This window comes from Monopterus albus, unplaced genomic scaffold (genome assembly GCF_001952655.1).
Source record: "Monopterus albus unplaced genomic scaffold, M_albus_1.0 scaffold119.1, whole genome shotgun sequence".
Classification (NCBI taxonomy): domain Eukaryota; kingdom Metazoa; phylum Chordata; class Actinopteri; order Synbranchiformes; family Synbranchidae; genus Monopterus; species Monopterus albus.
The window spans coordinates 695617-716751 of record NW_018127999.1 but is presented as its reverse complement, the minus strand read 5'-3'; the positions used below and the strand labels follow the sequence as shown (position 1 = coordinate 716751).

The window sequence follows — 21135 nt, the reverse complement described above, 5'->3', positions numbered from 1 at the left end:
TTGAAGCCTTTTAATGGATCAAACACTGTGAATTTGAAAAGCAGATAAAATAGGATAATGAAAGCAAGAAGCACAGCAGGCACAACTGGACGGGGAGGGAGTGAACACCAAAAACTATGTTTAAAAAAGAGCCAAAGACACCGAGGTTCAGTAAAACAGAGGATACAAACATTAATGTACAGACGCACAGCTAAATACATAAACAAACTCTTACTAATGGATGTATACAAAGAAAAGCGTGTTAACCGATTACAAAAGGAACCTCCGCATACAAACACACAACATTGTCAGCCCCCACCCTTTTCATCCATTTCCCTTCTACACATCAATTAAACCTCCTTCCACTGGCCTGGTCTAGTCCTGTATTAGCACCCTGCCTTCGATCTCTGTCTCTGGGTGAGTTTCTCTTTAATCTTCAGGAGATGTTGCCATTGATGGGCCTATTGATTTGATGTTGCACCACCTGCTTTTATCTCCAGGAACTCAAAGAGTTGTTGGAGAGAAGAGATGCACTCCCTGCCAGGTTTAACTGTGCGTAGTCTGTTTGGTGCTACAGGACAGTCTGTGTTAACCCAGGGCGGTGGGATCCTTCGAGAAGGGTCAAGAGGTGATTTACTAACTTTGGAAAACTTTTAATCATTTAGTGCATCTGCCACTGTGACTATGCGCTGCATATTCTTGTAAAATAATAGCTACAGCCTCTTAAACTTTTCCAATGATTAAATAACTTTAAAAAACTTATATGAGGTCACACCATACATTTGTTGTGTTCTGGCTAGGGCTGGGTATTATTCCTAAATTTAGGATAAGATACCAACCTTGACTGCAATACTGGCTCCCAATATAATACTTATTTAGTACCAATTTTATATTTCTCTATATATATTTGTACAGCAAGCACTAGTTGTAGCTGCAAGCCAAAAAACCTGAAACACATTTTCTGCAAGCCAGAATTCGACAAATTTAAAATGCCATTAAAAAACGTTTTACTGAATGTTTTTAATCATCTTTAACCTTTTACTTCTGTAAACTCTGTGATGCGTCCTCCTTTGTTTGTTTAGTGATACTGGCATTATTTAGCCTGGTGTTCTATCCAAGAAAGTCCCCAGTGTTTCAACCTGATACCGAGTTACACAAGCATAACATCTCCAAAACCAAATCAAAGCAACTGTCTGCACATTTTCATGAAGTTCACTCCCTCAGTGTGCAAAATCACACACATTTGTTCCAGGACTGTTAATAATGCAGTGTGGGAATGAAGAAATTACACTTTAAAGCATCCGTCCATATGAATGTAATATTTCTGAAAGTTAAAGAAACTGTAAGAACAAAGCGAAAAGACTTTGCTCTCTGTTTGGGGCCATAAACTGTGCTGAGCATTTCAACATGTGCAGTGGGGGAGTGAAGCGAGGGCGCTACCATCCAGCTGACCACATGTGGACTTTGTCCAAAACCCTGCGAGAGCCAGCGTTCTACCACAGAGCTGCATGCACAGGCCCAGTAGGCCTCACTGTGCAGCAGCATCAGAGAGACCACCTGTCACCACTCACCGTCTCTTGGGCACAGTGTTCTCTCTGCAAATTATGTATTTGTACTGTACGGTCATGTTCATCTGTGTGTGCACGTTTGTCCGTGTAGTTGTGTGTTTGTACTCTATAGTCATGTTTGTCTGAGTATATGCGCACCCATTTATTTCCTGTTGTCTATTTAAGAATGTGCCCATACATGACCACGTAGGAAAATTCTGTGTGCATATCTTCGTGTGTGTGTGTACGAAGGTTGTCTGGAGAGCATGGGCAGGCCTGTGGTTCACTCAGTGCCTGCCAAGCTGACTGGTTGGATAACAGAGGGGCTGATATTCTGCTATCGATCATCTGTACTAATAACATGGTGACTTGTTCACAGTGTGTAATTATTACCCCTAAAAAAGTGGCTGGCTTTACTTAGGGACCTCTGCCTTGATATCAGCTCTTGTCATCTACTCACTCCTTCAGTCTTTTCTTCTTTTTGTGCTCCTCATCTAAGAGTAAACTTTAAGCACCTTAAAGTGTAAATCAGCAGACAGTCTCGGCTGTAGGTGTCATGTGGAGAACATGGCCACGTGATTTTCTCTGTCAGACGCCCCCGTGAATTTTCCGTCTCAGGACCTGGTAAGAGCTCTGTAAGGCTTCCTCTACAGCTGTGGTGGGAACAAAGCAGCAAATGTCTTGCAAAACTTTGCAGTTAAGTTATGGATGACTTCTCTTTAGCCGAGTTTCTTGCATAGCATGTGTGTAAGGACCTTTTCCCACACAAGATACATATGACTAATAAAAAAAACAATCTTAACTGGATCAATAATCCAGTTTTGCTGCAGCTCTCTACATCTGTCCTACTCCATTTAGTTTCTTACTGCAGGTAGGACCGTACAAATGTTTTTGCCCATTTACATTCTATCACAGGCAACGTTTGTATACACACTCAGCAATGTGAAGTTGTTATCTCTATCTCTGGAGAACTGATCGGCATTTTACACTGTTTTCTGACATTTCATAGGCCAAACTATTAATTGACTAATTGAGAAAATAATCAGCAGATTATTTGATGGGTAAAACCATTGTTAGAACTTTTTCGGTGCTGTGTCTATGCGTGCCGCCATCTTAACCTGTTTTATTGTCTGTACTACAGGTTATTTGTCATAATCTACCCCTTATTTAATTTACAACTCTATGTTTATGTTAGGAATGATTAACCGATTATTGATTAATTGCTGTTTTGAATGTAATTGGTTAAAAATATATTAACCGACAGCGCGGGGTTAACAGTCATAAAATGTGATGTAGTTTGCTGTAGTACCTGGTTCGACCACCAGGTGGTGGCTATTGCTGCTTAATATAGATGCGTTTTTAATGACCGCTCCTATGGACTGCACAAACTATAAAACGAATGCACCTCCCTGCCATCTAAGGAAGAAATAAGTGGCAGTGCAGCTTTCTGTGCCCACACTGTTGGAGTTATGTTGATGAACACTACAGCATGAAGTTTCTACTCATATCATCATCATCTCTTTGTTTTGCACAGCAGTACAATGACAGTAGAGTCTTCTTATCTTATAACCACTGTTAGTTACAGCCCTAAACAACCTCAGTGTGTGTTCAGTGTCTTGGTTTACAAAAGACAAATATGTTCCAAGTGAACTACAAATTATTTTCATATTGTACAGAGATGAATAGAAACCAATAGCTGGCTTGAACTCCACGCCTCTAAAAACTAAAAATGTATAGCCTGCATTCAAACCTTCCCACATAGATAGATTTGATTTCCCAGCCTGGACCCAACACAGGAACACATTCACACAGCATAGACATTAAATATTCATTTCCCTATCCCAGACCCTAATTCATAACTTTAACACACACAGATCAGAACAGCAGCATCAAAGAGGCAGTCTTCCAAAAAAAAAAAAAAAAAAAAACTTGGAATGGTCCTTTAAAAGATTACTACTTTATTCTTGTCACTCATCCATAAATCCATCCTTTGTTTTCATCCTCTTACCCCTGCATTCTTGTGCCCGTCCCTCCTGTCTGTTAAAACGTCCAATATTTGCATCTGTGGTTGGCTGAATTGTTTAGTCGTGATTTGTAACGTAAATATGTGGCTGTATATGAGAGCACTGCTCCCTGTGGGCGCCCTGTGAACACACACAAGCACAAGCATGTGCACACACATTGCATATTGCAGAGAAGAACCAGCAGCTGCCTGGCTCAGTTCCGTTACTCCTACCAAGCTATAATTGTTCCCGGGCCTCTCCTCTCTCAGCGCAGGGCCACCAGAGCCAAGCGGCTAACCATCAGCAGCCTTTATGATTTGCTTTGCCTTCAGGCTCCAACCGCCCTGCGATGGCGCCGATAGTCTCCACACAACATACAGCACACAGCATGGACAACACTTGAAAACAAGGATAAATCTTCCATTTTTACATGAATTTATTATTTAAAGACCAGACAAGGTTCAGTTGACGTGGCCCAGCCTTTGGCAGTGACAGTGACTAATTACATTTCTTATTTGTTCATCTTTGCTGTGGTGAGTTTCCAGAGACCAAGGCAACATCTTCACTCTGCTTATCTTGCCTGAAACTGAACAATACATTCAATATAAAAATGTTGCTCATTACTCTTTGGTTAATTTTGTGAATGAAGTTGCAGCACGAATTTTAACGCTATTAGGGGCTTTGCTAAATACCGAATATACAGTACTACTCATAAATGCAACTTGTGAGACCAATTTGGAAACACATTTACATTATCTGATAATTCACATATAATAATTTCTAGGGCTGGACCCAATTATTTGACTGTTTGGATATTTGTTCGCTGCCTGTTCTACCTTAGCACCAATTCTACCACCGCTATGTCAGCATTGATAGATAAAAAACACAGTTTAACATCCAGCACTAACGAAAATGCATGGCGTGTTGTTATGGTGGAGTAATCGTGGCCCAACTTCATCAGTGAATGCTCATGCTAACAAGGTAAACAAGAGCCTTCTTCCCTCATATGTGACTGGTTGACGCAGTGCCTTGCGCCCTCATCTTGTTCAATGTCGACACCCTGAGGAGCGTAACGCAAAAGTGTCCTGTGTTTGAATGACAGAAAGCTGTCTGAAAGGGCTGTACCATAGAAACGTGTTGCAGCTAGTGCCCCCCTTTTGGTGAATATCCGATTATTACTACCAAAGTTCTGAAGCCCCCCAAAAAAGCCATTCAGGATAGCCTTCGTAATTTCTCACAACGTCACTAAACTGATGATGCGGCTGTGTTTCTGACCTTGGAACCTGGAGCTGAGAAAACCTTCAGCAGCAGGTGACATGAATCCAGCATTTTTCGTCCATGTTGGCTAAAAATCAGGAAGATCAGGATCATGTGCTACAATCAAATGGTCCAACTAAACAGATCTTGAGATGAGATTGTCTAGTCAACATCTATAAAAATAATTTGATGCCATTTGAGATTAGATCTGAAATTGAAAGGTGTTATTTGGCATGTCAGTTTGCTAGTGTTTTTATTAGAGGCCAACAAAGTTTTTTGAAAGTGCAGGAACAAAGAATGTACACATTCAGCAAAAGAAATTAGACCTAGAAAACTGGTAAATGCACAAAATGACTAATAAAACAAGCTCTGTCAGCACCTCGTCTTCTTTACTCTCTTAATGTCTCTCTCTCCATCTGTATTTAACTTTCCTAATCTAAAAGTCCCTTCCTATCTCCATCCCTCACTCATTTTAATCTCGGTCCAAAAGAAACATGGAGGGGAACCAAAAAAGGAAGCGGTTCGACTGCAGCCAAACCAGAAATCACTGCTCCCTTTTCTCCCTGCAGCTACTGCATGTGATGGCATTGTAAAGCACGAACAGGCTTAGTTCACTCATCAAACTCCACCATTTTTCCATGACTGGTACATGAAGAAGCACCTTATCCACTGCCAGCACATCATAAAATAATTTAATGTTGTGTAACAAGGTTTTTGAATTGCCAAGACTTCTGGTTTGCTCTGCTGCTTATCGGGTCTTTCGTGCAACACTAACACTTGGAAACAGGCTCCTTTCCATGACCACATCTCAAGTTGTCCCCACCCTCTTTGACTGGTTGATGCATCTGCAAAGTAACTGATGCACAAAAAGCACAAAATTATCTTAAAACTAAAACTGCAATAACTTATAACAAAATCATCAAACATTGTCACAGGCTTAGGTAGCAGCGAGTCCGAAAGCCAGGAACCGAGTTAGCATTTTTGCACTTCTGGTTCTCCGGTTCGACACCTGAAATTAGGTCTGTGGTTAACCTAAGGCCAAGAGATTTTTGTTCTCTGACATAAAATACATCCATAAATACCCCACTCATGATTTTTTTTAAGGCTTTTACATGTCTTAAAAAAAGCGGTTGCTAACAAGTGGCTAAATCAGACTACAGAGGTCGTCTAGGATATTAGCCGTCACCACACCGAACACGGAAACTCATCTACTCACTAGTTCACCTTTACAGCCTCTTTATTTTTTAACTATCGCACACTTGCAAACTATTCTAATTAACCAACACAGCCATGATCTGTAGCTAGATCGGGTCTCGCTAAGGGGAGAAGATTTTGGAGAAGAAGTAAATGCGCTAAATTAGATTACAAGTTGGAAGTCATGGCGGTGAAGTCATGGGACTCTGGTGTAGTTCGTTTATAGACTAACATAACTTTTTTTACATCTGGCGATTGTATTTGAGCTTCAAACATCATAAAGTGATGTTCACCTGTGAGGATTATCTTGCTGAGCAAAATGTGTAAGTGTCAAACTGTTGTTTGTTACAGAGCTTATTTTCTGCAATAATCTAGAAGGTCATACAAAAATCCCACTGGCTTGTTGTCAAAGTAATCAGAGTGATGCTAACTTCCGGCTTGGCCTACAAAAAGGCATCATTCCTACAGCACTGTGTTCTCTCCCATAGTGCCCTACTGGTGATAGGCTTTAGGAGACAGTTACATATTTATAATAAGAATGAAGTGTCTATCTCTCAGTGTTTCTCCTTCAAAGGATTTGTTGAAGCTGGGTCAAGTTACATTGAATTTTCTTTCATCATCTATCTAAAAGACTTTGTTCAGCTGCATTGCTCTCTTTATCTGTGATGTTTTTCCATTGTAGCCCAGATGCCTCTGCAGAAAGTAACTGTATCTCTTTTAAAGCAGTAAAAGAAAAACAAGAGGAGATACAATTGAGCAAGTGAACCTTTAAAATCTTCCATTAACAACACAACAGCAGCACACAGTTAGTGAGGGGCTGTGTGTGTGTGTGTGTGTGTGTGTGTGTGCGTGTGCGTGTTTGCTGTTCAGGTGACAATAAGACTCGAGGCCTTTATTTTCCATGGTAAACCACAACAGGCTTAACCTCGCCTAACTGTACACAACGAACACAGGCAGGCGCATACATACACAAACACACACACAAAGCCATGACGAACTTGCACACACACACACACACACACACACACAGAAAGAGAGAGAAAGAGAGAGAGAAAGAGAGATGCACTTCAGAGAAGACCCGTATTGTCAAAATACGGTAAAGATTTTGCCCTCAGTATATTTTTGTATTGCAAATACAAAATGGATGTCTCACTCATCACAGCTTCGCTCGACTGACATTTGGTTATTTTTCTTTTGCCATGAGCAAAATGGATATTCATGATTATAATTTCAAGATTCAAGAGATTCTGTACCAAAAAAAAGCTACAGAGCAGTCTGTCCTCCAACAAGGCAGCCTTCAGATGAGGTTCAGTAAATCAGTAAATGTAATGACGCACATTAGCATTTACTGGTCCCTGTGTTCATTTGGCTTGATACGATCGCCGCAAGTGTTTGTGTAACTATGAATGCTGGATCGTGCAAATAGGGGAGGGGGCGTAAAGGTAGATATGGTGAGAGAGGTAAAGGGGAGAGTTGTGTGTTTTTGGATGGAAAAACCAAAGATGCAAACTTTATAATAATCTTTGTCATAGTGGGGGAAAAAGAACAAAGCGTTTCTGTTGTGCAGTTGTAAATGTGTACATAGATATGTTTGCCATGTTATATTTTTACTTTATATGATTTTTTTACATTTAGTTTCATGTGTTTGTTTCTGTCCATTCGTACATAGAAACTAAGAAATTTCAACATGGACACAAAATATTCAGCTTTCATTTTATCATTTAAAAACATGGATTCATGCTCCTGGTCTTGCCACTGTTTTGTCTTCATACTGTATTTGTGAAATAACAATAATCATACTATTCATTACTTTATGTTAGACCCCTCTCTTCTAAATGATCAGACTCTTCTAAACAAACTAAGTGGCAGCAGGGAGTCTCCAGGGCCATCTGGGGACTCTCTCTCTCTCTTTCTCTCTCTCTCCCTGTGGTGAAATTCACAAAAAAAAGAAAGAGTCTTCTCAGTCTTCTCCCTTGCTTCCTCTAATCAAAACAGTATACCACTGACTTGATGTTTAGCTAATGGATGCTTAATTGAAAGCAGTATTCCCTCTATTGGCCTGGGATTAATGCGGCTCTGCGGGGGATCAACTGGAGCCTGGCTGGCATTCACACTGCGCTGCTTGTTTGTGACAGTGTCAGAGCTGTGGCTGCCTTTAATTGGCAGCATTACAACCTTGGGCTCATGTTTAAAGACAAAAAGAAAAAAAAATGAGAGCAAGAGTGAGGAGCAGGAGAGAGACAGAGAGAAAAGAAAGAAGTGTGAGAGAGTGAGTCTCAATGGGGTCCTGACAACGGGCTGACCGCGCCTGTGCTTGCTGTAAATATGCTTCCGTCATTGATGGAGTCTGTGTGTCTGTCAGCCAGAGCTACGTACCGTCCTCTGAATGAAAATAAAAAAGCCAGATGATTGGTGCCATATGAGGATGATGATACATGAAGCACAGCCACACATTTCTAGCAACATCGCCAAGACACCAGCAACTTCACATTGCAGCATTTCAGCAGCCTTTTGCTGTAGAATCCGATCTATAGGGATGTTTATCGCTGCAGACACAAAATCACACTATGCTGTAGAAAACAGAGGGTTTAAAAACATAGTGAGAATGATTGAGCCACACTACAAAATCTTTTCCAAAGTGCCTTTACCTGACTGAAGTTCATCTTTCACTTGAATTTTCAGGGTTTTGACTGATGTTGAGTAATGCAGCTGTTCAACTGGACAAATCGCTGTTTTTCATACTGTACTTTCCCCAGATTTCTAGTATCCCTGAGGGACTTGTTTTAGAAATAACTCCCGCTCTACACAGAAACCAGAAACTGGGATTTGATTACTTTGATTGATTACTGATTATTAATTAGAATCTATGTGTTTAACAAGCCTGGATTTGTGTGGCTGTGTGAACGGGGTGTTCTGCAGAAGTAACATTCTGAAACTGTAGTAGCTGCAGTCCAAAAAAAAAAAAAAAAAAAAAAAAAAAACCATACCAAAAACATTAAATACTGTGACTGGTACTGCTGCACGTGCACTTCTTTCTTGTCCAGTGTACTGTAGTTGTGATTCTGCCTCCCAGGGGCACTGAACACTCACATTAGAATTAATATTTTATTACATAAGGAAAGTTGAGGCCATGGGTTTTAATGAAAAGGGGAATGTTCAACAATATTGTGAGTCCCTGGGAGCCAGAAATGACTGTGCACCAAAATCCAGAACCAGAAAAAATTCAAACTGCCGGATTTATTATTTTTTTATGTCCGCAGATTCACCACTACCTGCATATGAAGAATGAATTTAGCAGAAACATAATTTTTAAAAAAGGTAGTAACTGAAATTTAGCAGAAGATGAGATGTCTCATCAGCTGTGGTTTACTTTGCTATCTGTTTAATGAGCCTGATACTTGTGTAGTAAATTAGAGAAGCGTCCGATAACAGAGGAAATGAGTCACTCTTGATCATTTTGGCTGTGGCAACTCTGCTGCCCACTTTGGTTTCTTCAAAATAATCCACTTCCTATTGTTCAAAGTAAAAACTGGCTTTCAACATTTGAATTAGAAATGAATGTGTTGCTTTTCCTTGATTGCGGTGGTGAAACGGTTAAAGGTGTTCTTAAGGTGTCAAAGTCTGTTTCAACTGGGGCTGTGGTTTTGTTTTTGCCAGGTGCACAACGTGGTTACTGGCTTCTCATTGTTTACTGCTAACTCCCTTCCGCTACTACAGTTATTGTCTCCTCCTTCACTTTACTGTCTCTCACTCTGTCAGTCTCTCAGTTCCCTCATGTTCTGTTGCAGCCACTTTCTCCTGTCTCTCCATCATCTTTTTCCTCCATCTGATCACCCCAATCTGTACCCGTCTGATAAATCAGATGGTGTTTCTTTTGTTCTTCACTTCCTGCCCAAGCACCTCTTCCCTTTCATCTGTCCTTGGTGTGCATACAGTGTTTCCCACATACATGTCCTGTACTATGTGGAACACCTACATCGTCACACATGCCCACATGCGCGCCTGCTCATACACACACCGACCACAATGCAGCACGCATCGCAGTTGCTCTAGTTTTTGTTTGGCTCTGAAAAAAGCTCACACAAGCCGATTTACCACAACACCTTCTCACACACAAACACAGACACGGACTTAAGACACTTTATGAGCCCCATCACTTCCTGAAACCAAACGTATCATGTGTGGGCTGTTAGTGACAACAACCTTCTGTCTGGATTTGTCCTCACAGCGTCTTCTTGTTGTTTTTTTGTGACTTCCACTCCTCCGCCTGCCTCCTTTTCTTCCCCTCCCTCAACCCCTCCCTTCCTCTTTCAACACCCCACCTTGTTTCCTTAAGACCACTTTTTGTGCCTCCACACTTCTTTCCATCCACACTGAAATCCTGACGCAATAAGAAGTGCAACCGACATTGTCTTTGTCTTCTTTCTCCATCAATGGGGAAAAATACGCTCTCATCGCGTGTCTGTGTTTGTGTGGGAGTGTCGCATCTCTTGAAAGCGTGAGGATTTCACTCTGTAAACCTACAGAAAATGTTCCCATAACCACAAAATATGGGGATGGGTGTCTCTACAAAACAGGGAAAAACAAAGGTAGGAAATCAAGTTGACGCACAGCTGCGCTCCTTTTGAGGAAACTTGTTGAAGAGGGAATTCCTCCCTCGCTTTTCTGGCTTAAAAGACATTAACACATGGACACAGTGCCAAAACGTGTGAGCTTGCACAGGCTGAAGGAATCATATAGCACACACACCTCCTGTGCTGGACTTTAACGGAACAACATGGTCACTGTAAGGCCACTAATGTGCCTGCTATAAACTAATAACACGGTCACTGACGCACTTGACATCAACAAACCTCGAAAATTATTTTTTTCAGTTGCGAATTGCAGTAACACACTCCTGCGATGCTGGCGTGTTTGCCATCTTAACAGGAATTGGATGGAGTTGTGATGCCAGCTCTGTGTCGACTGAACGGGTGAACCCAAAGCGTGCAGACTGGAGATGTCGGTACATGGTTAGTCTGTCAACCAGGAGAGGAGATAACCAAGGTAGCCAAGAGATTGTCTTATCTCCATGTTCTTAGCTGCTCACTCCATGCTGCCAGAGGGGCTATGCTAGCCGCTGATGGTCAGATAACACCTCCAGAATGTAGACAGGCTGTCTCCATATGCCACATACACAGTATTTGGCTTGTGGGTACAAGCCATACAAACATCCCCCATAGCTGGGTTGAGATCTGGTGATGGTGAAAGTTGAAGCTTATGATATAAGTACTTATCAAACCGATCAGTGAGCCGTCGTGGCCTGTATGGAAACATCTGCACTTGTAGTTTCGCCACTCATCTGTTCAGGTTCTTCTTAAATCTATCAAATATCTGCACATATCAGCCTACCAAATATGTTGTTACAGTTCTTAAAATGAGCCAGTGTAGTGGCTCAGCTGAAGGCTGAATTGTCTGTGCAGCAAGAAGAATCTTGCTTACGTGTGTGTGTGTACAAGTTCAATAATTAAATCTAAAAGATCAATAATGCCTGACAATGTCTTGCTTTCAAAAATGGCACAGTGAGTGACGCTGTTGCTGGGTTGTGTGTGCATGACGTATGTTAGTGTGTCAGCGTACATGGAGTGGAAGAAAGAAGTCAAAACTTTCAGAACAGCATAAACTACTATCAGTGAACTTGAGGATGAGTGCGTTTCTCTGTGTAGCTCAGCATGCGTGTTGTGTAGGTACAGTGTGTTAATGTGTTGTGTGTACTGAACACGGAGGCTGCTTCCTTCCTTCAGCAGATGAGTATCATATGAGGCAGGACTGTGTGTGCATGCGTGTACTGGAGAGCACAGCCATGTGTGCCTGACTGCTTCATGCGGCTGCGGAGGCTCCAGCTGGTCTGGGCAGAGCCACGGGCACGGAGCGGAGAGGGGCGGAGAAGGATGGGGTTTCATTTAGCTGACTATTTTTATGAATGCTATTTTAATAGAGTGCGTATTAAAATGATGATAAAGGTCTGCTGTGGAAGCCGAGGTTTCCAGGGGGAGGGGAGTGGAGGAGGAGGAGGAGGAGGAGGAGGAGGAGGAGGGAGAGGTCCCTACCTCAGGTTCACATTTATTCACACTGACAAGGACATGATGATGAAAATTAATCTACCAAATATTTCTGTTGTCTGTTTGTGAGTCAGTGAGCTTACAAATCCCACAGCAGGGTAACATGTAACTAACAAGGCTGCAGTAAAGAGCCACAAGTGCAACTAGAGGTACTGTACATTCACAGCAGTGTTGTAGTACTCCAGTCAGGACTCGTGACTCAACTTGGACTTGAGAATGAATGACTTGGACCTGGACTCGAGCAGTGACTGCATCCGGACTCCGACTTTTTTGTCTTTTGTAATAGGCCATAATAATTTGACATAAGATATTAAAACCTGTTCGCCTGTGCCGGGCTGTATCGGGCACACAAAGCACATGCTCCCCCTATCAAAACACACACACTCATCACCTCTGATTAGTGTGTTTGGATATTGTGTCACACACAGTGATTAAACTGCTTTTAAAATGTGAGAGCTGTGTGAGACTTTGAGGACTTGGACTCGGGTAACGTGAACTTGACTCAACTTTGGTGAGCCAGACTTGACTCAGGCTTGAACACCGGGGACTCCATACTTGACTCAGTTCAAGGTTTAGTGACTCAGCTACAACACTGGTTCACAATAGGGTTGGACGATGGGACCTAAAAACTGTAACTCACTGAACTACAACACTTATTGTATCTGAAAAATGATGCATGTAATGAAGTGAGTATTTGTAAAACACCAGTACACTGTGCTGCGCAGTGTTTTTACAAGCACCATTCTAGCAGATCCACACTCAGAACACACACAAGAATATGTGAAGTGATTTACACTCACTCTTGAAACACACACCTCCATCTCTCTGTAGGAGTGTGTGAACGGGTTGTAAATTTCCTGAAGAAAGGGACAAACTGACAAATTGTCGTGTATGGTCACATATGGTCGTCACACTGACGGGGGCAAACGTGCCACGTGTTGCGGACGGCAGCCTTGTGAAGGCTCAAATCCACATGAGTGCATGGAACTGATTAATACTTGCATTTCACATGTGCTCTTGCAGATTTATCTGTGCAGTAAAATTTGAGTGAGACTGGCTGGAGTGCAGCTTTGTTATCAGAAATGCCATATGTTTGCTGTGTTTTTCTTTTAGGTGAGTATTTTTAGCTTCTCCACTGTCTCACAGTTTGAACTTTTCTTAGCCTTGTCCTGTAATGTTTTAGCAATAATAAAAGATCTGTAGATCAATTCAATTTCATGATGCCTCTTTGTGACAAATTCATTTATGAGACACACAACTAATCGAAGCTCAGTTATGTAAATGTGCCAAAGATTTATTCTTGTGATTTCTTTGAATCTAGACCTCTATTCATCTAGAGATAGTGACTGTTGTGAAAGTGTTTTAACAGGCTGATTATTGACAGGAATGAAGAGGAAATGAAACAACACTTTTTTTCTCACAGGTCATGTGATTTCTTAAAAAAAAACCTTCTCTCTCTTTATCTCTTTCACAGAAACCCAGAGTTTAATCAGCCGAGTATCAGACAATTAGAGTTCCTGCCAGCATTAATGTTTGATATTTAATGTGGACCTTCCCTAGTTTTGCTTTAGTCACAACTAAAACATGTTTCAAACACCTGGACAAGGCTAACTGGAAATGTTTGGAAAAAAGCTCCAGAACTGGATTAAACTGTTTTTTATTTATGCAAACTGGACTGTGTGTAACAGGAAAAGGCAGATGCATGGATGTAGCCATAGTGAGTGCAGACAGGTGCTCATTGTGCCACAGATTTATGAGATTCCAGCTGTTTGATTTTGTCTAAATGTCCAGTTTTTGTCCTTTTCGCTTTCTTAATGAAAAAAATTCAGACCACTCCATCTACAGGTACAAAACTTAGAAAGCCTCGGTTTTATTACAAATGACAATGAATGTTAGTGTAAAATTGTTTTTCACTATTTAGTAAATGCTTTTTAATTGTGTATTTGAATGCATGTACACATGTAAATAACCAGCTAAACTAAGTATGCACCTTGAAAAGCTCTCAAGTTGTTCTAAAAGTCTGAATTCAGAAAAGCAGTCAGAGATTTACTGGGGTTACAAACCGTGCCGACGTTGTCGTCAGTTTAAAATGGACACCAAACAATGTGTACAGCATGAATGAGCAGGTGCATGGGACTATTTTGACACGTGCTGATGTGTGACAGAGACAGCACTGTCATTAATTAACTACAAGCTGAGAACGCACATCTGGGAGGGACCGCTCGCTCTATAAACATCCACACAGGAGAAACTCATGGTTTCACTCCACGGGCCAATGACTCACCTGGGTGCAACATCCCGCGACTCACACACAGACATACACTCCTCACAGACAAACACTAGGGACTAAATAGAGAGCCGCTTCTCGAAACTTACCCTTTTGTCTTCTCCTGTCTGATTCTGCCTTTCACTTCCTCTCTTATTAAATGTGACTGCTGTCTCTCTTTATCCAGAAGAGCTTAGAGTTGTGAGTTAAACTTGCTGTGGTGCTTAATTGTCTCCCTTCCACTGTCATTCTCTCTAACAAGGAACAGACTTATTATGAAACAAATGGTGACTCAGCTACAGTTGTCAACACATCACTTGTCCCCTCTATGCCCCCTGCAAACAGTGACTTGCATACATACATAAAGAGAGACCGACTGTGTGCATGTAAGACGGCAAACACATGAAAAACTCCTGTTTAAAGCCCCTTTAAGACATAGCATCCTTTCCATTGATCTGACAGCATCCGAACTTGTTGGCTTTGGTCACTTTCAACACAGCACAAATCTGAACTGCATGCAGTCGCATTAACAGACAGGCACAGACAAGATTCTGGGTATAGCAAATATCACACATACTGTATATTGTGGCTCTCTCCGTCACAGCTATGGGCGTGTCTGGGTGAAGCCATGAGGAACAGTGATGTAAAGGTGACCTACTGTGTGTCTGAATGACAGAAAGCCATCGATTCAACAGGCTGGGAAAGCAGCAATGTTGCATATCCCATGTCTGAAAAGGGCTTAACTCTCTGGTGCTACTTGCTTCACTCAGCCTTAAAACATGTTTGAGGGTGTTTCATATTTCAGTTTTCTCCTATTGCTTGACATTTGAGAAGCTGGAACCAGAGAATGGCATTTTTGCTTAATAAGTGATTCTCAAAACTCATTTTCTGAAAATTGCTCGTTAGCACCGAGTCCTGCTTTAGGGCACAGTGGGAAATTACAGCATGGAAATACAGACTGGCGACAAATGAAAGGAAAAACCTGAATAAATGAGGGGTCTCCTCCAGGATGACAACGCCTCCATCCATAAGGGGGCCGCGTTGAAGCTGTCCTGGCAGCTTGTGGTGACCCAACACCTTATTGAGCCACGCTGTTGATCTTCCTTTCAATTGTCACCTGTCTGTAGGAGATGGTCACTAAGATGAAGAATGAAGCTCTCAGTTACTTTCAGTCAGTGAAGCGAAAGGCAGATGGAAAAAAACCCATCCTCCAACATGTTTGACCTCTAGCATCCTCTTGGTGACAAAGTGTGGGAGGAATTATAAGAAATGTGGTATTAACTTATAGAAACAGAAGTAGCAACGCCACCACCAAGGGTCTCAACTTTCCTCATACTCACTGCTACAAGTTATCACGCTCCATTCGTGCTTCTGCTCTGAGATGGTTTTGTGAACACACACCTGTGTTTTACCGCTCTACTGGCCCCCTCCCACTCCCCCAAACCTACCCTCTGCACCAGAAAGAAATAAGTGGATGAATAATTACAGGGATAAACACCTCAGGGCCATCCAAAGGGATTTTTTTCCTCCTCTGATATTCTTTTAAACATTTCCGCCTCCTGATAGTCTCCTGGATGGTTTCTCCCTGGTTAGAAATCCTGCTACTTCAAAGCCGGCAGGGCGATGAAAATGCTCCTGTGGTCATTTGTATTTTAATCTTCCCCACTCTCTCTTTACCTCTCCAGCCCTCCCTCTTTAAACTATTTACAGGCTACTTATCGCTCTTCATCCACATCTATTTTAATCTTCTGCCCATGTTTCCTGTCCCTCTTCAAATCAGCAGGAGGCCGAGCCAACCTGAAACAAACTGAAAATCAATCCACATGTAGATATTTACTAAATACATGTATATCTGCAATTTGTCCATTGATTAGTGGAACAGCAGAAGTTAATGGGCTAAAATTCTAGTGATCACTTAATGATTTGTTATTTTTTTAACAAATATGACCAGACATTATTATAATATAATGTGACTGCTAGTTGAGAACCCTGCATAATGTAACATTAACCTTCTGCAAAGCATTTCCAAGATTTCACAGCCGTCTGAGGCCTAATAATTATTAAACAATACACTGAAACAACAACATAAAACCCGACATGTGATGTGAATGAGGAAACCTCTCTCCTGTGAGTTAGGATTTTTGCAGGCTTAGCAGAGATTTGCTGTCCTATAATCAAGCTTATTTCTCTCAGTAATCTTCAGCTTTGTACAACCATAGTCTTGCTCTTACACACGTTACAACAATGGCAAGTTAAAGATGCTGCCAGTTCCTCCATCCTACAGCTCCCTGACACACTGGAAACTCAACATTAGTAGCTTTTTAAAAACCTTTTGACTCGTGCATTTTGGATAGGAAGGAAACTGGATGTTGTGTAAATCAAATAAATGTTTTGTCATGATATATTTATGCTTTAAAACAGTCCTTAAAAGGACTTTTTGGAGCTTTCGCTGCTTCCCAGTGAAAGCTGCTTTTCTTTTAGGCCTCTTAAATCCGAGCACCGCGGTTCTTATCGAAGCCAGCCAGAGACAGGGAGGCCCCAGCGCCGCTCATCCCAGCCCCGGGTCTGTATGAAGGTCGGATTAGGGAGGCCTCAGCCTGTGTTGCTGCCATTGTTTACCAAGGGACTAGGGGCTGGCTGAACAACCCCCTTGTCAACACCACAAAACAATGGGAAACAAGGAAGTGGCAAGATCCTAAAGACTTGCACACACACATGCAATTCTCTTGATCTTATAGGATCAACCTCATATTATGTGGGAGATACAAGGAGTGAAGGGATGCAGGGAAGGGGTGGGAGCATATGAACAACTTCATGGGCTGAAGACTGTAAATTCCCTTTAAATGTTAATAAAAAGTCAAAGCAAACAAGCTGTCAGTTACAGAGGGAAAATACAAGAAACATGTTGTTTCCTCAGATGTTTAGGAAATTCTAACAACACATGTTTGGTTTAGAGAAAGCCATCAGGGGACATTTTGAAAGCTGTTATACTTAATGTTTTCAAAAGGGAGTCCTGGAAATGATGACATTCTACCCCAGGCTTTCCCAAACAAAACTGTCTCTTAGCAGTCTTACTGTCAAGTTTGGTCTGTGAAATGAGATGTCAAATGAGCAGGAAATTCCCTCCAACAAGATGATGCTGTTGCTCGTCGGACCCTGAGCTGCTGTAAATTCCACTGACTAAGTTTACCTGCTGTCAAAAAGCTTTCTGAACAAACATTTACTGCTATCCCAAATTTCACTGTTTAACACAGGAAGCCTAGTAAAGTCCGTGTCCAGATACAACGAGCGGGAAAGTGTTTCAGTGTTGTCTACGGCGCGTGTTGACGTCTTCCTGTGACCACAGCTTCCACATCACAGAGAGTTTCACAGCCTCTATGACAGTGAACATGACTGCATGAGTGCGATATCAGCTGCTTAATTGCTTCTCAATTATCAGAAAACCTCTGCTGAGAGCTTCCTCATTCCTTATCACCATGTTAATTGTGTTTCTTAGGCTCCAGACACAAAATCTCCTTTTACTTAGACAAGTTAAAGCTGCTCTAAATGCACTTCAATCCAAAAAGGTGTGCTATTCTTCAAACCAATGAACACAAAAAACACAAATGACAGAAAATCTAGTCTAATTGTTTGCTTATTAAAATATAACCACTAACAACCAATGACTTCTGTGAGTCATTGGCCACTTCAGAAAAATTAACCACCCCAATTTAGATTTTGTGGCTGAGCTACCCACTAAACACTGGCAGCAACAATCGGGTGACGTGACTTCTGCTGACTCTGATCTAACACGCTGTTTTCTGATCTGCTGTCATGTGTTGCAAAGCGATGATCAATGTGCTGCTTCATGTTTAGTCCACAACAATAAGTCACAGGCTTTTATTGTGAAGCAGCTGCAGGAAGTGCAGCTTGAGTTATGCAAGTGAGCTTTGGACCACCGAGTCATTTTCTGTTCTCTTTCTTTTGTAGGCCAACTATTTGACATATTATTGGATGGATAAAGAAGAGCAGCTGACAGGAGCCCAGAAAATAAATGCAATGTTGTATGAAGTTTGGTGTGTTTCAAACCACAAACATCTGTGCCTCCCCCACCCATGTTAATAGCCAATGCCACCCACTAAAATCAGAGGTTTTGGGGGGAATGAGGTCTCTTAAGCTCCTTTTACACAGCGATCGCAGCAAACCGCCAGTGTCTTTACCCTCCTTCCAGGTGGCCTTTTCTGATTTAAACCTGTTTACAATGAACTTGGCAAACTGCCTGCTCTTGTGTACGTTTTACACAGCCGCCACAGTGCCAGTACTAGAGGCATGATGCTGATTGTGACATCCAGTGGTCCGTGTACTTTGTGGATAATTTGAAAATCAAACAAACGAGCGGTTATCTGGTTTTGTTTGATATTTTTTATAAATGGGCATCGGGAGTTACAGTAGCCTACTGCGTTTCAGGTCTGTGTGTCGATGCTAGGGCAGGGCTACACACACACACACACACACACGCACAAGGTGCCGAGCAGAACAGACAAAATCCTTCCCACAGGGTTGTGCAGAGGTGTGGCTGTGTTTATTCATGCTTTATAATGTAATCACAGTTAAACAATCACAAAATAATGTTTAAATTCTCTGATTTAATTTGTTCTCGCTGACACGGCTCTCTCTTCTCATTCACTCTGTAGCTCTCTCTCTCTCATTCTTTCTCACAGACTCCAACCCGCCATTCTGCCTCATCCCGTTTATACGGGAGGTGGGGGCAAATTCATCTTGGCAAAAACACTAACTCTCGATGTGGAATTTTGGAAGGTCGACACCGACCCCCCCCCCACCCTGGCAGTGAACCTTTTTATACAGGATGGCGAGGTGGAAAACTCCCAGATCGACTGGGCAGTGTAAAAGGGGCTTTAGCTATCTAAGTCCACACATTTAAATGTACAGTAATAATATTCAAAATAAGCTGATATTAATGCAAACAGGCCACACAGTCTTGCGGGATAGAAAACTGTCAGACGCTGCTCATCATCTCTCCTGTCACGCCTCCTCCAACAGCTCCTAGAACTCATCTCCAACACAGGCAGAGGGCATTGGAAACAAAAGCAGAACCTGGGACAAAGGGTGCAAGTTTAGTTGAGGGTTGCTAATTTCCTACAGTGGGAAAGGCCTATATGGTAACTTGAAGGGTTTGCTCAGCCACACAGCTGCACTCCTGCGCTGGTGGATCCTCTGCTACATTTCAGCAGGGTGGCTGAGAGAGATGGACAGATGCTGAAGAGAGAACCATACTCTGTTATATTAACTGACAATCTCCCCTCTGCAGGCGTTTGACTCCTTGAGACGACAAAGACTCTTGATCCCTTCAGAAACACTGTCTGCTGGTAATCCATACACACAGCCAGCAAAGACCTGACACACAGCTGCACCCACAGTCTGACACCGTACAGCACACATTAGCACACAAAACACACCATGAACCCTGGATTCAGACACAAGCCTAAGGCAACAAACTTTAGAAAACATGCAGCTAAAGACACAAGCTGAAACCTTAAATACATACAAATTACTTAGTGTAATGAACTTAAACAGCAACCACGCACACACACAATACGCACTGTCGCACACGATGTGGATAAAGCTTTATCCAAAGACAACAAGCTGAGAGTTTAGTCGTATCTCTGAGTCCCACAAATCTCCTGCTTTGGCTTCTTCCTCTGTGTGGACGGCTGATATCTCCATTAATATAGCAACAGTGAAATGTCCCATGAAATGCTGTAATAGGAGTATTATCACTGAATAGGATAAGGAGGGAATACACACTGCAGCGGCTTCTCCGGTCGCTTTGGAAAAAAGACTTCTCTCCAAAGATTAGAAGCTTTTTTTTACATGAGATGTTACATTAATACCATAACAATAAGGGATGTGATTTATCTGCATTTGTGTCCGTTTCACACAGACAATCTGTTTTTTGTGAACATGGAAATAATATGTTAATCGCCTGTAAAACAACAACAGCTCTAGGAAATCTTTTTGCTCCTGTTGTGTGATGTGCATCGGCGGTCGGGGTTGTACTTCGTTGTACTTTCAATCAATCAAGCCTCCTTTTTGGAAGTCCAGAGGATCAGTTATACCAGATATTCAAAAGGCTTCTAAAAACTGGACTTGATTTGTTCACTGACAGATTCAACATGCATGATTTACCCAGAGGAAGTGGAGGGAAAGACACAGACCAATATCACATCTAATATCTGGCTTTCAGTCATTCAGCTGAGACTCTCACAATGAGTTCAGCAGTTTATGGGAAGACACAGAGATTTTGAGAAATTGTTGTTTGTTCAGTGCTGTCAACATTAAAACTATAGTTCGGAAACAATTTAGCAGTAATTGAACTGACAGATAAAATCATTAACAAACCTGATAAAGACTCTTTCATTCCTCTGAATGAGAGTATTTGCTCCTTTTCACATCACAGTGAGATTGAATAGTGTCTGTCGGATGAACAAAGCAACCTGAAGGGAAATCATTACTATTGCTTGACATTTAAATAACAACTCAAAATTATAATAGACAAGCTGATTCACTTCCTAGAATTGCTGGCACTACAAGAACCTGGCAGTAAAGACTGAAACAGGAACTGAGGAGTTTATTAACACAATATATAGATGCAGTTTATACCCAAAAATTACTAAACCAAGTCGAGTAACAACCCAGCATGCAACACTAATAGATAATATATTTACCAATGTTATTGACAGCAAAATGACAAGTGGATTACTTATAAATGATATTAGTGATCATCTACC

At 41.7% G+C, this 21135-nt stretch overlaps 1 protein-coding gene across 1 annotated transcript in view; it reads right to left on the bottom strand.

Annotated features, from left to right (window-relative positions):
- Window positions 1-21135, bottom strand: part of tcf7 (transcription factor 7) — a 62836-nt gene that overhangs the window by 34463 nt on the left and 7238 nt on the right. The window lies entirely within an intron of this gene.